The 16,525-nt window shown below is 45.7% G+C and overlaps 1 protein-coding gene across 1 annotated transcript in view; it reads right to left on the reverse strand.

The window, feature by feature from the left end:
• The window catches only part of PPFIBP1 (PPFIA binding protein 1), a 101,693-nt gene that overhangs the window by 56,496 nt on the left and 28,672 nt on the right, over positions 1–16,525 (reverse strand). The window contains exon 2 of the mRNA XM_054282243.1: positions 16,249–16,324. The gene's annotated coding sequence lies outside the window, so the exon portion shown is untranslated. The remainder of the gene's footprint in view (positions 1–16,248; positions 16,325–16,525) is intronic.

Raw genomic sequence — 16,525 nt, forward strand, 5'->3', positions numbered from 1 at the left:
ACTACTGGGCCCAGCCCTACACTCTCCTCTTTCTCCTGCAGCAGAAGAGGAGGGAAACTGTGGGGGAAAAGGCTGGAAGAGAAGAAAGGGAATTCTTTCTGCTCCGTCCCCTGTAAGAGAGAAAGTCTGGGGATGGAAGGGAGCAGCCACTCTCCATCCCATGGCCAGGCCTCTGGGCACACGTAGGAGGGGGGAATATCCCACCCCTCACCCCATCAGCAAGATGAGCACAAAGTGCTGGCTTTGCACCTGAGGAAGATGCAGTCCATGGGATGAAGACAAATCTTAGCACTCAGAAAAATAAGACATGCTTGCATCAAGAGATGTGTGATACCCAGCTGGGGCAGAACTGCAGCTGCTGCAAACCTACATGGACTTCTCTGGGATAACAAGGTAATGAGACTGGAGTTATTTACTACAGGCATTCTAAGCGTCAAACATTTTTTTTAATTATATAGAACCATGAAAAATGCATGTTTCTTTAGATACAGCAATAAATTGTGGCTTATTACTGACCTTACCAATAGTGGGCTGCCTTTAGCAGACAGGGCTGTAACACATTAAAATGGAGAAGAAGATAACTTGCAAGAGCAGTTTACAAGAAAATTTACAGCCCAATTGCAGCAGTTCAGTGTGAATACACCTATAAATCACCTGGTTTGGGTATCCAGAGAAGTCTAATTGAAGCAAGGGGCTACAAAACTTTCTTTGTAGGCACAGGATCAGCAGTGGATGGGTTGGCACACAGCACAAGTGGGGCCACGATCCAAGTCAACAAGTCTGAAGCAAACTTAGGTGTGGCTAAATCCCACGACAACAATAATGTAGAAATACCATCACATGCAAGAGCTGAACTGCCCCTCTCCATTATTAAAACCTGCCACATGTCTAAGCCAGTCAGGTTTACAGACTCTTCTAGAAAGCCAGTTTGAGGGGTAAACCCTCAAACACTCTCAAAACTCGAGGTCTTCCAGAGGAGTCATTCCAGCAGGATATTAGTTTTCATGAAGAAAGAACAGCATTATTGAGGCACATGGTTGCTGAAGGAAGTTTTGTGATCTATGAATATCCTGAAAGTTTGAACACAGAAAGGCCCTTATTTGACATGAAATATAGTACGGCATAGAAGGGAAGGAAGGCACGGGGAAGCAAGATCACCTGACTTATTTAAAGTTTGTAATAGAAAAAAAAATCCTGACTGTTTAACTGTTTCCATTCCCTTGACCTACAGATTTAATTAAAATAAACCTTCAAAAACATTAAAAAATTAATAATATTTTAATATGTTTTTATTAAAACACTGAATAAATTCAAAAATGTTTTTATGACATAGAAAGACTAAAAGCAACTTCACTGTTGTTTCAAAGTTGTATTGTCAGAAAGTGACTCTTGTGTAACTTCATATTTTTCTAACTTTCAACAGTTTCACTGTAAGAAATGATAGCAAGGATGGAACAATACATCTAGGATTAAAGGCTCCCAAGCCCATTATTTATACACATCTAATTAACTCCTCCTGCACACATACACAGACACCCCCCCTTCAGCACTGGGAACTGCTAATATAATTCCTGCAATTAAAAGCTTCAACGCCAGAATCCTTGTCTGCCAAAAGGAAAAACAACAACCACACTCCTCCAACACAGCTGGGCATGTTTGTACAGGAGTGGATGCCCAACCCTAAAACAAAGCTCAGCTCCAAGATCTGAACTCTCCCAAAGTTCAAGGTATTTATTAGAAACCTGTAATCCAGCACCACAGACCACCTTGGACTCCAGCAGAGCAACCAACGCAAATCAGAAGTTTGGGGAGTTTACACACTGTGGTTTTGTTCAGTCACACCAGAGACCTCTGCTGATCATGGGATAACAGTGTTGAACAAGTCTCACTCAGTAACAGTTTTGCTTTGGTTTCCCCCTCAGAGACCACGTTAACTTTTGTTGTGTCAGGGACCCTGGCAGTGCAGACAGATGGGTGAAGGAGAATCTGTCTGTCACCATGTGAAAGCAAAACTAGCACAGGATAGTTCAAGGCCAACATTCATAAAGGCTTGGATGCATTAATGACCCTCAGTATTTTCATACAAATCTTCCTCTGAATACATAATCTCAAGATAAAGCTTCAAAAACCTTGAGGGATCAGATACACTTATAACATTACATTTCTTTGAAGTACTTTTCCCTTTGTATTTTGACCACACTTCAAAGTTTTCCTACTTACATACAAATTAAATTAAGACATCTGATGCTAAAAGAAGCAGACACGAAGTGTTTCACACTTTCCCAACCTTTGGGGGGGCTGGGGCAAGACAGTCTCATAGAAAGAAAGGTCTATATTAACCATAGGTTGATTTTGACTACACCAGCTGGCCAAGGAGAAGTTCTTCATGTATCAAAGGTCTAACAGAACCAGGGTACACCTCCAGCCCCAACCTGTGGCTGAAGATCCTAGTTCCAAGGAACAGCACAAGTTTAACCTGTAGGACTCAAACTGACTTGCTGCCATCAAGTGGGAATTTGTGATTAATAGAAGCGCCCAGTGCAGGAAGACAACAGGATGGAGGAGGCTGGAACAAAACCAAGCTACACCAGCACTGGCAAAGCCCTTATGTGATTTAATTGGGGTGAGCTGATCATCTTCAATGGTTTTCTTAAGAGGCAAAGAGAAAATCTCAACCCAACTCCCAAACACTGTGAAAGTTGCCATGGAAACTGATAGGGAATGGCTGGCAAGATGCACCAAGTTTTGTGCTTCCAACGAAGACCTTTTTGGAACCATTGGAATAAAAGAATGATCCTAGAACTGTCCTCAACTACCATGCCAAAAAACCCCACAGGAAACAAACCAACCAGAGGAATGCAAAACCCCACCCCAAAGAACAGAAGTACACAAATCATTGTATTTTTTCATCATGAATAGCAGCTTCCTCAGCAACCACGCCAACATCTGGGGCCAAATCCTTTGTGGTATTCAAGGAGACACTGGAATTACCTGGACATAATCCTGCATGTTCTTAAGCACTAAATGAGTTTTAAAATGTTAGTTCTTGCTTCATATATAACAGATCTATACAAATAACAATTTAAAACTATTGCCTCCTGAGCATCCTGTTTTGGGGCTGAGTATTTTTCCATGTGTTTACTGAGCCATCACTGGAGGGACAGTTTCAGGGAGGTTATATTTAGAGCTCTGAAGGACTAAAGACCTTTTTTCCCTGGCTAAAGTTAGAAGGGATCCTCCCTTAGAGGAGGATCTTACACAAACTCTGCTGAACACAAAAAAGCACTGAGACAAGTCTAGTTTGGGCTTGCAGAAGACACTAGTGATGCCAAGGCCTCAGCCATGATTGTCCTGCTGCTTGAAATGGGAAAAGTAAATCCAAAACTGACACAATTGTTTGCTTTACATATACAACAGAACCACAGTTTCATGCCTGTTTAGGAAAAGAAACATCACTTATTTCAGGGTGGAATTGTCACACATCTTCACACAGGGTTTGTGTCAGTACAGCTCCTCTCAGGGACAACTCAACATTTATATTCCACTCCATGGAAACACCCTGCAGCAGGGGCATTTTGGCAGCTCTGCATGGCTGCCACTTCAGTCACTGGACAGAAATGGGGACAGCTCCACATCACAAGCAAATTGAACTGCTCATACAAAAATCCATTACTGCACTCACCCCTCCAGCAGTGCTACAAACTCCCCTCAGTTGCCACCCTCCTTACAGTACAAAACTGCCACTTACCTCCATGGATTCATCCACTTCAAGATTTTCCTGGTAAGACACAGCAAAACCACACACCATGGTGCTTTACCTCAGAGAGGTTCAGGTTTTGTTGACAAACTCTGTTATTCTTGCAAACTAATTCCTATCATAGAATCAGAGAATGGTTTAGGTTGGAAAGGATGTTAAAGATCATCTTGTTCCAACCCCCTGCCATGGGCAGGGACATCTTCCACTATCTCAGGTTGCTCAGAGCCCCATCCAACGTGGCCCTGGACACTGCCAGAGATGGGGCAGCCACAGCTGCTCTGGACACCCTGTGCCTCACCACCCTCTCAGAGAAGAGTTTTTTCGCAATATCCAATCTAAACCTGCTCTCTGTCAGTGTGAAGCCATTGCCCCTTGTCCTGTCACTCCAGGCCCTTGTCAAGAGTCTCTCTCCATCTTTCCTGTGGGCTCCCTTCAGGCACTGCAAGGCCACAATGAGGTCACCCCAAAGACTTCTCCTCTCCAGGCTGAACAATCCCAATTCCCTCAGCCTTTCCTCCCAGCAGAGCTGCTCCATCCCTCTGATCCCCTTGGTGTCCCTGCTCTGGCCTGGCTCCAGCAGCTCCCTGTCCTTGCTGTGCTGGGCCCAGGGCTGGATGCAGCCCTGCAGGGGGGCTCAGCAGAGAGGGGCAGAGGGGCAGAATCCCCCCTGCCCTGCTGCCCTGGGGCTCTGGGTGCAGCCCAGGATGCATCCCTTAACACCAGTGTGCTCCCTCCTGGTACCCTACAGCTTAGGAAGTACTGAAATTCCTTGGAAATCCTGCACTACTGAAATGTTATTTAGTGTGTTTCAGACAATGATCTCGTCTCTCTGGTGACCAGGGACAGGACCTGAGGGAGCAGTACAGAGCTGTGTCAGGAAGTTTAGACTGGGGCTTTTACAAGTACACACAGAAAAAGAAGGGAAAAAGTGTCAGAACAGGTATCTCTGCATGGTAACAAGCAGAGATCTCTGGCAGAGGAAGTATCTAAGTCATGCTTAGATTCGGGATTTTGGGATTTGCTTTTTGCCCTTTATTAAAACTTCTGGCAGTTTTAAGTTTCTGTTTCCTGCAAAAGCCGCAATGATCATAAATGCATTTAGGCCTCTCCTAGTATTTTAATGGAATATCAGTTCCTGCTCCTCTACTTGACTTGCAGGCGAAATCTGCCATTTTAAGGAGATAATCATAATCAGCTTTCTGAGAAATGTCAAGAATTCTAAATTGCCATTTCTGTGCTCTGGTTTGGGGTGGATATTTTTTCCTCTCCCCTAATATTCTATTTAAATTGTCCTTAAAAAGAAAATGGAGTGTTGCCCAAGATGTAGCAGCATGATGTGCGGTATTTTACAGACTGCAAGATCTTAATCCATATTTTTGGCTAATTAAAAACCTTCCAAGAAGTAGGGGTTTACTTGCCTGTTGCAGTATTGTGTCTAAAAAAATCAAGATTTAGGAAAGCAACACGAACAAGACAATTACTTCCATGGCATCCTGTTTTTCTAAACTAAGTCTCATTATCAATGAAACAAGAGCTGATGTCCAGTCACACTCGTAACCATTGATGAGGAGTGGAAGGAAGAGATTTAGCAGAAATGTGCACTTGGCAGGGAAGAAAGAGGTGTGAGTAAGGTACCTGGGGTGTCTTCAAACATTGAGTACACAGGTAATGAAGCCAGCCTGACCTACCATGCCCCTGAGGGCTTGAGGAGGAGACATTCACCACCAGCCTGACAGTGAGTGACCAGTGACCTGTAGCCAGAGGGCAGCACTCCGGCTTCCTGGGCTGCCCAGGGAGCTCGCAGGGACAAGGAGGAAAACCAACAGATCATGGGACAGAGGCTTCAGGTCTGAAACCAATACTGAGAAGCCAGACAGCTGCAATCCTCCTTCCAGCCAGAGGAAACAATTCCACAGGGCTGCTGGCGAGTTCCCATGCCACAGGCACTCCTCAGGCTGTACTCAGCAGTGGTTCTGGCAGCTGAGACCACCTGCTCTGTACTCACACAACACCTTAACCTGCAGTAACCCTGCCCAAGAGGCTCCCCTGGTACTGCAGCACTGAGGGCCAAGGCAGGAAACTTCCATCTTAGTCAACAATTGTTAACTTGTACACAGCAGTGTGCCAATAATATGCTGTAAAACAGCCATTATTTTCCCAATTCCAGCTGCCAAACTCAAGAGAGCTAACCTGACTGAAGACAGACATGAAGGTGAAGTAAACTGGGCATTAAATCAAAAGAAAGAGCTTAGCTAAACCAGTCACCCTGAAGGGCTTAGGTTAAAAGTTGCTCACCTGAGCTGGGGCTCCTGTTACTCTGGTCTTCATGGCTATTTTAAGGGGTAAGTCCACCCAGGCAGAGCACACATTCAACTTAGGGCAAAATTCTTATCACTGGGAACTTCTCACTTGTGAGGACTTTGCACCAGTGAGGAAAAAAGACAGCACTCCATGTAGCAACAGCATCCAGGAATCTGAAGCATGGCTCCACACTGCTGCTAAAGCCAAGCTCAGTGCAAGTGGATATTCAACTTGTGCCTGAACAATTTTTATCTCATAAACAATCAATGCTATACCCCTCTGCAGATTTCAAAACACTCACTTCAAATCCTTTACAACTGGCCACGGTACGGGGCAAAGAAGAGTCAACTGATTTCTCACTGACACTAGAATTGTAGTAGCGTTCTTTTGAAGTCAGAAAATACCAAGTAACAACAGAAAAAGAGGAAAACGCCCAGCATGCATGTCAGAACGCACAGGGCACCACAAGGACGTCAGTGGTATCTCTGCATCAGCAGCTTTTTCCCTGAAAACCTCTTGTCCAAGAACTGTGACCCAGCCTGGTGCTCCTTCGCTGGCAAGATCTGACAAGATCCCAAGATGCCAGTGTGGCTGCGGGCCAGCAACCTGGTGCTCCAAAGAGCCACATGCAAATGTCTACTGAGGGTAACATGACCACACACGTTCCCTCTCCTGCTGAAATGCCAGCAAGGCTCCAAACTCCTCCTGGGTAACGCCGGAGATAACACAGACGGATCCCAGTGCTCCCTGGCGTGGATCACAGCATTCACTAGGGCTGTCACAACACTGTGAATTATACACAGCACACACCCTTAACAGCACAAACCTCAGAGCTGTCTCCGTGTTCTGTGGCAGCAGAGATTAACACATGTTGACAAGTGATCAGATAGGGAAGCATTAGAAGAGACAGACGCAGCCCATTACTGCTGTTTGTTGTGTACCTACACGGTTTCTCGCTGTCAGAACTGACTGCACTCATAGTTTCTCCTGATGTAGCAATGTTGTTGGGCTTCCCTTTCCCATCCTCTCAACAGGCAGCTATTTCAGTTGCTCAAAGCAGTGCTGCCCCTACCTTTAGCGACAGGGGGATAATCACTGGCTGACAATGTCCTGCTAACAGGAAAACACACCTTAACACTGCACCCAGGCACCAGGAAACCCCTTGGCATCAGGTATCTGATCCAGGTGAGAGATTGCAGGAACCATCTGGAGGACACAATACCACATTCCTGCTGGAGTGTGCACATCACTCCTCCCAATTCCCTGCACTGCAGCACAGCTGGCAGAGATTCTGTGAATGGCAGCACAGCTGCAAAGAAGGCCCCTAAGGGGAATGATGAGATAGGCTACAGAGGAGTGGGAACATTCAAGGGTAGCTACTCTAGATACTCACAGGATGTAAAGGCATTAACTTAATACACAACACTCCTTGATAAAAAAAAATATGAGAAGGTTTCATATAGATCTTATATCAGCCTTACAGTATCTGCAGGGGGCCTAACAAGGAAGTTGGAGAAGGAATCTTCATTAGGAACTGGAGTGATAGATAAAGGGGAATGGCTTCACACTGAGAGAGGAGGTTTAGCTTAGATATTAACAAAAAATTCTTCTCTGTGAAGGTAGTGAGGCCCTGGCACAGGTTGCCCAGAGAAGCTGTGATTGTCCCATGATCCCTTGTAGTGCTCACAACCAGGATGGACAGGGCTCTGAGCAACCCGGGATAGTGAAAGATATTCCCTGCCCATGGCAGGGGGTTGGAACTGGATGGGGATGTCCTTTCGAACCCAAACCATTCTATGATTCTATAAATTCCATTAGTGCCCCAGATCTTAAAGGGAAGCAGTAAAACACTAGCACATTGTTGCACTGTGAAGGACAGGGTGGGAAAGGGCAACAGCCAGGACAAGGGCATGGGAGGAACCGTGGAAGTCTCTGCTGAGGTCTTGGAGCAAAATGCAACCAAATACACAAAGAGCCTCCTGCAAGCACTTGCAAGCTGCCAATTTGCTCTGTTGCCAGACTATTCTGGGGGTGAAACACTGACAGTGAACAAAGCTCTTCCTCAGACAAGGATGCAGCATTGCCACCTATCAGAGCTTCATCTCCTGTTGGGAGCTGGGAACAGACACAAGGACACCAAGCTGCCGTAAGCTCAGTTTCGGTATTTCTGGCAACGCTGCAGCACCCGATGGGATGCACCACACTATTTTCTGTCCTCACAGGAACAGACAGCTGTTCGCTGCCCAGATGGCAGAACCAGGATGGCTGCTTTACTACTGCCATCCCCCAGTGTCCCTCAGGCACAGTGACACCGAGGGCACGTCAAGCCTTGGCCACTCGGCATCCGGCCAAGCAGGCAAAGCAGCCAAAACACCCCTGGCACTGAGCCCTGGGAGTGGAGCCAGGAACGGTTGCCCAGTCCCGCCGCAGAGTTGAACTTTCCAAATATTTTGAACAGCTCCTTATCAGCAAAGCAGCTTTGCACCAGCTCAGCATTTCACAGTGTTTATAATCTGGTCCCCTTAAATTGGATTGACAGCCGAGCAGAACCACGGCCTGAAATAGCGACAGTCTCTCTGTCGGCACAGGAGCTTTTCAGCAAGACCCACCCAGCCTGAGATCAGCAAGTTGCACAAGCCCACATTGATGTCAAGCATGTTTCTAATGCCACTGAAGTCAATGCTGCTGAGAACATGCTTAACACTGGATTCTTGTTTGACCAAGTGACCAAAAGAGGACCTCAAAATACAAATCCTGGCAGCTTTATGCAATCTGTGGGTGCTATCAGTAATAAATAGCAGCCCAGCCCTCTCCTCACCACGACGGACTTCAGACCATCTGCCAGACATGGCCTCTGCCACAAACACAACATGAGCAAATCTTCACAAAGATCCTGATCATTGTTGTGACAATCTGCCTTCCTTGTCCACTTAGAGGCACCACCAGAGCACAGCTCTGGGCGTGTGTGTGGGGGTGTATGTGTGTCTGGGACCACAGGAAACAATGAAGTTCCAAAACTCACACCAAGTCTGCAACAAAGACGTGTTCACTTCCTATATGGATCTTGCTCCACATCACTCTGGTTCTGTGTGACACCACCATCACATAGAAAGGCAACTTCTTCACCAAGATATTTCAAGGCAAAATTTACTTAGGGTTACACAGAGCCACTGTTACTGCATACAGAACACAAACCAAAAATCACTCAGTGAATCAGGGCAAACAAGTGCTGCTCTGTTGCACTGAGGGAGTTCACAGAGTGGGAGAGCAGGCTGTCTGGGAAAGGCAATGAGTCACAGAAAGCCTCCACTGAATAAGTTCACCCATCTGCCCAGCACTCAAACACCACCTGAGCTAAAAGTTAACAGCCTATGCCCCTCATGGTGTAGAGAAAACAAGCACTGGCCACTGAGTCATCACCCCATGGGGACATCCTGCAGTATTACCACCCTTAGTGTATCAGGGACTGACTTTATTAGCCACTGATGCTTATATGACTATTGGTTCCACTGCACCTCCTTCAGGTGTAGGACTGTCAGCTTGGAAGGTGCTCCAGACATTAGAGATCTTGGATGATGCCCACCTGCCACAGCAAGGATGATTCCACTCCCAAATTCTCATCTTGTCCCAGCCAGTGCTGTTCACTGTAGGTCTCAGAGGAACAACTTTATCCCCTTCAAACAGGGTGTTGGAGGGCATCAGCCTAAATCCCTACTGCTTAATGCACCTCCAGTTGGTGGGCACTGAGCTCCTCAGGGCGTGGAAAGAAGGGTGCTTCCCAACTACCCCATTACACACCTCAGAAGAGGTATACCACAGGAGGATCAGGCCTTTGGAATATGGCAATTGTTGTGCCATCCTAGGGAAACAGACAGAATTCTCTGCCATTACCATTACACTGAACACTAGATGATTCAACTGAACTTGCTCTCCCCTCATGAGGTAAGGCTATTTCCTACTTTCTTCCAGTAACTCAGATTTGTCTATGTCCTATTTTTGGTTTCTAAATTAAGAATATTGCTCATTACCAGATTATATGGCATTTATTCTGAGGAGCAAGAGATACTGATGCAGCTAAAATTCAATATAAACACCCTGTGGATGTAAGCCATGACATTTATATACCGGATTAATAAGCACTAAGAGGAATTTCTGATGTAGGGCACATGACCCTCCCTCCATTTCAAAAGCAATTATTTTAATACCATGATTTCAAAGTGTGATGTGTCCTTGGAAACACTGGCAGACAGACAGCTTTAACAAAAAAGCTTCCAAATCCTGGAAGAACAATTTCAGGTGCATCTCCAGTTTTGAGATAAGAACATCTGGAGTGAGTGTGTGGGCTGGCCAGCAGATAAGCAGGCTGAGACAAACACCAATTTAATGCAGAGTGGCTCTGAGCATCCCTTAGAAAGACGGGAAAGACTGGACACAGAGTTCCAGTTCCAGCCCATCTCCAGCTGCATCCAGTACCTCTCCCACTGCTGTCACTGCCAGGTTTCTGGAGCCTCTCACTGCTTGGAGTGGCCCTTGCCTTTCACACCTTGTCACCTACCCCCTGATATTTTCCAGATACCTCAGCCTGAAGCCACTTCCTTGCTCATTTTAGAGGGCCAGCTTACAGCTGGAATCCCCCCAGAGAACACAGCCAGGCTCCCTGGTTATCACTTGTCAGACTTGGGCCGCACCACCTCAGCCTTTCAAACACAGGAGAAATGGGGAGCTCGCCAATTTGCAGTGAGGAGAGCTGAAAATGACAACAGCTGGTTTTCCACTGAAGACCTTAGTGCTTTCTGACAGTGCTTTGATGCCCCAGGGGGGAAAAAAAACAAAACAGCCCCATCCAGCCCTCCCTGGGCAATCACCTTCCAGCCAGTTGGTCCAGTCCTCTTAATTTCAAATACCTAAGGAACACCCAGAGATCCTAAAAGGTCTCAACAAAATTCCTTGGGTATCAGTATGATCCGGGCAATTTGCCCTGGGCACATTCTTGGAGGCACTCACCACTTTTGGATGCAATACCTCAAAAAAATTATAGAACACAAAATTAAAACAAACACAACAGAACAACCCCAGATGCACATGCAGCTCCCCACATGCTGAGCTGCTGACATTTTTCCTAAGCAGCTGAAATCAAAATCTAGTGAGAGAAGCTACCAGATGACAAAGGAGAGACACCAAGACCTCACCACAAGTACTCATACCCTGCAAGCAAGGCATGAAAGCCTTCACCAATTGCTCTGCACTCACTGCTGCAAATTCCAGGTCCCAACTCCACCCTGAGAGCTTCCCAAGCCCAATAAAGGAAAAACATCCAGATTCATGAAAAGCCACATTCAGATCCTTAAAAAGTCAGCAGACAAGTAATCAGCAATTTGGGTGTCATGACAAGCAGAGGATGAACCCAGAGCCCCGGGAGCACAGAGTGGTTCAGGACAGCTCTGCCCAGCACTGGGAAGGACCATGCACAAATAAGGTATTCCCTATATAAGAAAGTCAAAGAAAAATGAAAATAAAAATACTGGCTGTGATACCTTGATGCTGCTGTCCATCACTGAAGGTCTCATCTAAGGCATCAGGATATCTGTCCCACCCATCAGAAACAGAAAACTAAATATAATCTTGGAACTAAATCTTGAGCCCCTAAAAAAGTCTCTGCAAAGTTCTGCATCCCCAAAAAGAGCACATGGCTGGGGACAGCTGCTTTCTCCACTGCCTTCACTACCATGGCATGCCCAGAATAAAGCTGTGTTAAGCCAAGCAAGGCTTTTTGCCTGGAAGTTTATCAAACAAGGCATCTGGAGCCAGTCAGAAGGTGGCCAGGGAACCTCAGAGCCTGCAGAGAAGCAGCCACGAGATTTTCCTAAGAAGATGAAGGAATTCTTCATGTGATTTCCATGCTCCTCTGCACCTAGCAGATTATCCATTCTCCCCAAGAGGACTAAACTGCCCTAACACTCTCCAGGGCTCCAAAGCAACTTTGTAAAAAGACAGAATTCCTGAAAAAAAGTTTTAACTAACTTCTACCAAGTAGGCAACAAAATTGTTACCGTGACTTCCTCTGTAACAGAGTGCCTAATTCCACAGTTTACTGCCCACAGCACTCACCTTTTCTACATGTCATGAAATGCATTTGGGAATTAAGCAGCTCTAAATCAAGGCCTATAGCCTAGTGCAGTTGTATGAAATTATTTGTGCAAATGACATCATTCCAGACACCACTCTGAGCCAACAACTTCCACTACAGTCCCTGGGAGGGAAAAAAAATATCTTAGCAGGGCATGTGGTGGATGAAACAAGAAAGATCAACTTCTATGTATTGACACAGTTCCCATTTTGAGGCTCACTTTTCCCATCTTAGTCTGAGATGGAAAACAAGATGGGAAAAAAATATTCCCAAATAATACAGAAAAGGTCTCCTCTGCCTCTGGTTTAAGAGGAAAGAGGAGGGAAGGAGCACAGAGATCCCCCAGACAGCAGTGAGTGACACCCCACAAACCTAATCCCATTAACATGCTGCTTCACCTTTATAAAACTTCAGGCAATTCCTCACACACCTCCAACCACATCAGTCAGTGAGAAAACTTCTTTAGGGATACAAAAACAAACCATCAAAAAACACCACCAGAAAGCGCACTTAAGTAAGTAGTGAAGAAGGCTAGGAAAGATCATTACATTTCCCTTTGTGTCAACCTGAATCAAACTTTCCTTTGCTGTAGTAGAACTCAGGAAGGTGGGAACTCAAATTGACCTTGTTTCTCTTTCCATGGCCTAAGCTCACTTGACTTCTTGTTCACTTTGCCCATCTGCAGAACACAGGAAATGATAATGAGAAGCTACTACACAGTGTTATAGGAATTATTCAATCCATAGCCACAGAGTTCTTTGAAGATGCAAAGTGCCAAGCATTATTACTAGATGAAGAAATGATGTATTTTCTCCCCCAAGCTATACAGAGGAAGAAAAAAGCCATGCAAACAGCCAACTGTATTCCTAATGAGATGCAATACTCAAAAAGTGGGGCATCTTAAAACAGATTGGACCATCTTTTTCCAGCTCACAAAGATTATTCCCAATACATAAACCTCAGAGGATTATAAATGCAAGCAAAGAAACTTAGCTTTTGACAAGATTTCTGCAGAACAAAATAAGCTTGTCTAAATAAACAGGGAAAATGTACATTTTCGGTCTTAGAGAGAGCAAAAAGAGTTTTTCAAAGAATAAGGGAAGAACTGAAATCAGGTTTGCAAGCTTTGTGAGGGATGAATTTATGTTTTCTGAATAGAACGCAATTTCCAGGACTGGGAAAGTCAATAAAATAAGAAGAACCGGATGGGAGGGAGGCAGGAAAACGCCGTGTGCAGCAGAGGGGTGACATGCTGGACAAACAGGGCAGGCTGCTCAGTGTTTACAGACAGATCCATCCCCCCTCTCTGCAGAGATCCATGTGTATGACAGAGCCACCACAGCAGAACTGTGGGCGAGCTTTAAGTTCAAACCACATCACATAAAGTGTGAGGAGCAAAAGCACAATAAAGTACTTCTTTTCTGCAAGCAGCAGTATTTCCTCTCAAAATAAGGGGAGGAAAAAGACACCAGAAAAATCCCATCCCAGCCTGCCTGGGGACCCTCCCCTGCCTCAAACTTGGAAATAGCTGCACCTCCCATAAACATGCAGAGCAGCCACAGGCTCTGGGGAAATGCTTGAAATTATTACTATTTTGAGTACAATTGAGTTTAGCACAACTATTAAAAGGCCAAGAAAAGCTGTGTGTGGGCTGGGCCCTGCAGGACAAGCCATCAAATGCCAATAAATGGAACACATAGAAGTAGCCTTGTGCTTCTTTCCCTCCTGTATTCAATGTGACATTGAGGGTAGAAAACCCAACAAATACTGATTATTGCCCCTTGCACACAGGCACTGTAAGAGGTGGACTGGATATAATTTCAGTGCTGCATGTGGTGCTCTGTCTCAGCTTTAGACACACCAAAAATCTGCTGTCACTGAGCACAGACCTAACTCACAGCTGGTGGAGGAGGGTGAAGACACACCTGCAAACCTGCAGGGCTCTGCTAGGAAAGAGCAGGAGCTGCAGGTAGTGTGACTGGCTGGCTACACAGACTTAGCCAGGTTTCTGTGTCTTCATGGCACCACACTGAAGCAGCTGTTTCAGCTAAGGCTGATTTTAAAAGCCTTATTTAGCTTTTCTGGATTATTTATACATGTGGCCTTACTGCAGGGCAAGGCTGAACTGGCAGCAGTATGTTTAACATGGAGCTAGCCAAGGAGGGAAGATGGAAATCCATGCTTTTATGGATAAATAGAGGCCGTGGGCAGAGGCACTGAAACTCCACTCTGAACACTTTGGTGTATTCTGTGTGGTGAGACTGGAGGTCAGACAGGTGTGCTGAACTTGTGTAACCCAGCAAAGAAGCCCATGTTCCTCTCCATCTGGGAGAAGCAGCCAGCAGCCCCAAACACAGTCCCCATCAGTGCTGAGTCAGGCACGGGAATTTCCTGCCACCTCGTTAGGAGAGGCTCTTGTTTATCTGCTTAATGGGGAAAGCAAGCAGCAGCTGGAGAAATCAGGCTTTTCAGATTGATTGCTGAGGGCAACAGGTCTGACTCCTCCAAACGCCAGAAACTGCCAGTCCTGGAGCCACAGGAACGGAGAAGGGAGGACTGAGCACCTGCTACTTCAGTCCTGGATGGACATGGACACACACACTCCCTCCCAGGGAGAGCAGCACCAGTGACAAGGAAAACCAGTCAGATTTATGTCCCAGGCAGGGGGAATCAGCACAGCATCTGGGGAGCAAGGAGGGAGAGACTTCCAGCAAAGGCAAGACATTTGCACAGAGATGCCAGCAGATTGAAAGTCTCCAAACACACAAGCAGAAGGTGGCTGCTAGCCAGCATCAGACTTTTAACCATGTTTTTACAGCCATGATGGATACAAATCCAGCTGGAGTGTAGTCCCACCGAGCCTGATAAGTGGTGATAAAACAGAATGAATGTGACCAGGATGGGAGACAACAGGTGACAACCACTTCCAGTGCCACCAGACCTCTGATTAAAAACCAGGGAATAAAAGCTTTTGGCAGTGGACTTCAGGGCTTCTGACAAACAAGGAGCAACAACACCCACTTCTTTCCAAGTCCTTGGGCAGCTGTGAATCCCAGAGAGAGCTCATGCACAGTGATTTAGTGTGGGAAGGGTTGGAGAGCCATGAAGGAGCACTCCAAGGGCTATGGAGAGGCTAAGGGAGTAAAATAAGGGAAATGGCATTTTAAATGAGACACCAGTCCTCACACCCTGTAGGACTGGGAGCCCAGCTGTGGAGTTATGGGATGAGCACATCCCAGCCAAGGGGTGCAGGGATCAAGTGCTCGCTCAGCAATCTGACCCAGCTCTCCAGCTGGAATTTAGGAAGCTAAATCATGCCATAATATCCAAAACAAAGTAGATGAGGGAAAACCATTCCCAAAACAAGACTGCCAGCTCTGACATGCACTAGGCTACTTGGATCAAATCAGTCTAGACTGAATGCAAAATGCTGCTCCTTGAAGCCAACAGAACTGGGACATTTCCAAAGGATCTCACAACACATACTGTTTTGCTGAATGCATTTTCTTGTAAACTTGCCCCAGTAATCTGAAGGCCCTTGGCAGTTTCTCTGCACATTGCCACAGACCTGCTGAGTCAGCCTCACTGCACATGCACAGCTGCATCACTCAGTCACAGCATGTCCAGGGGGATCTTGTGCTGGAGCTGAACCCTCCAAACTGGAGTGCACTGGCACTGCTTGAACCCTCCACATGCCACAGAACAGCTCATTTCAGTTTTGCTTCTTGGATAATCCGAACATACTTAATTACTCTGCCACAGTCCACACGATAACCCTAAATCTACTGTCATTAAACACAGTTTCCACATTTCTCTGATACTAAACAACATCTTAGACTGTGTTAAGTAAGGACCATCCTTTAAAATATGCAAACCCAATGGATATCTGCAGAAGCAGACAGACATTCTTCTACAACTCTTACGAGAAATCATATACAGCATCATTTTAATGATATTTGAAATAAAAGCCCAAAGGAGCTGTTGTGTAAGATATTAAAAAGCAAAAAAAGCAGCAGATAGTAGATAATAGACATCAGCAATGCAGTGGGTTTAGATTACTCACTCAGAGGAACAGACTTAGTGTTGATCTCCACTGTCACTCTTGAGCAAGTACCACTGATCCATATAAACATCCAACCCTGAGAAAAAGAGAAACAGAGATTTTGATTAATCACTCAAAGCCTGAGATGACTTAACAGTGATATCTTGTAAAAGTTTATTATCAAGTGACACAGGATACAGGAAGCACTGTGGATGATGTACATAACAGCATTTAAAAAAAGCTAATACCAGGAGATTAAAGGATGACAACTGATGTACAAAAAGGAAATGAGCTTGTT

Source organism: Melozone crissalis, unplaced genomic scaffold, assembly GCF_028551555.1.
Source record: "Melozone crissalis strain CALT ecotype California unplaced genomic scaffold, PUWL_Pcris_2 ptg000033l_1, whole genome shotgun sequence".
NCBI classification, from domain to species: Eukaryota; Metazoa; Chordata; class Aves; order Passeriformes; family Passerellidae; genus Melozone; species Melozone crissalis.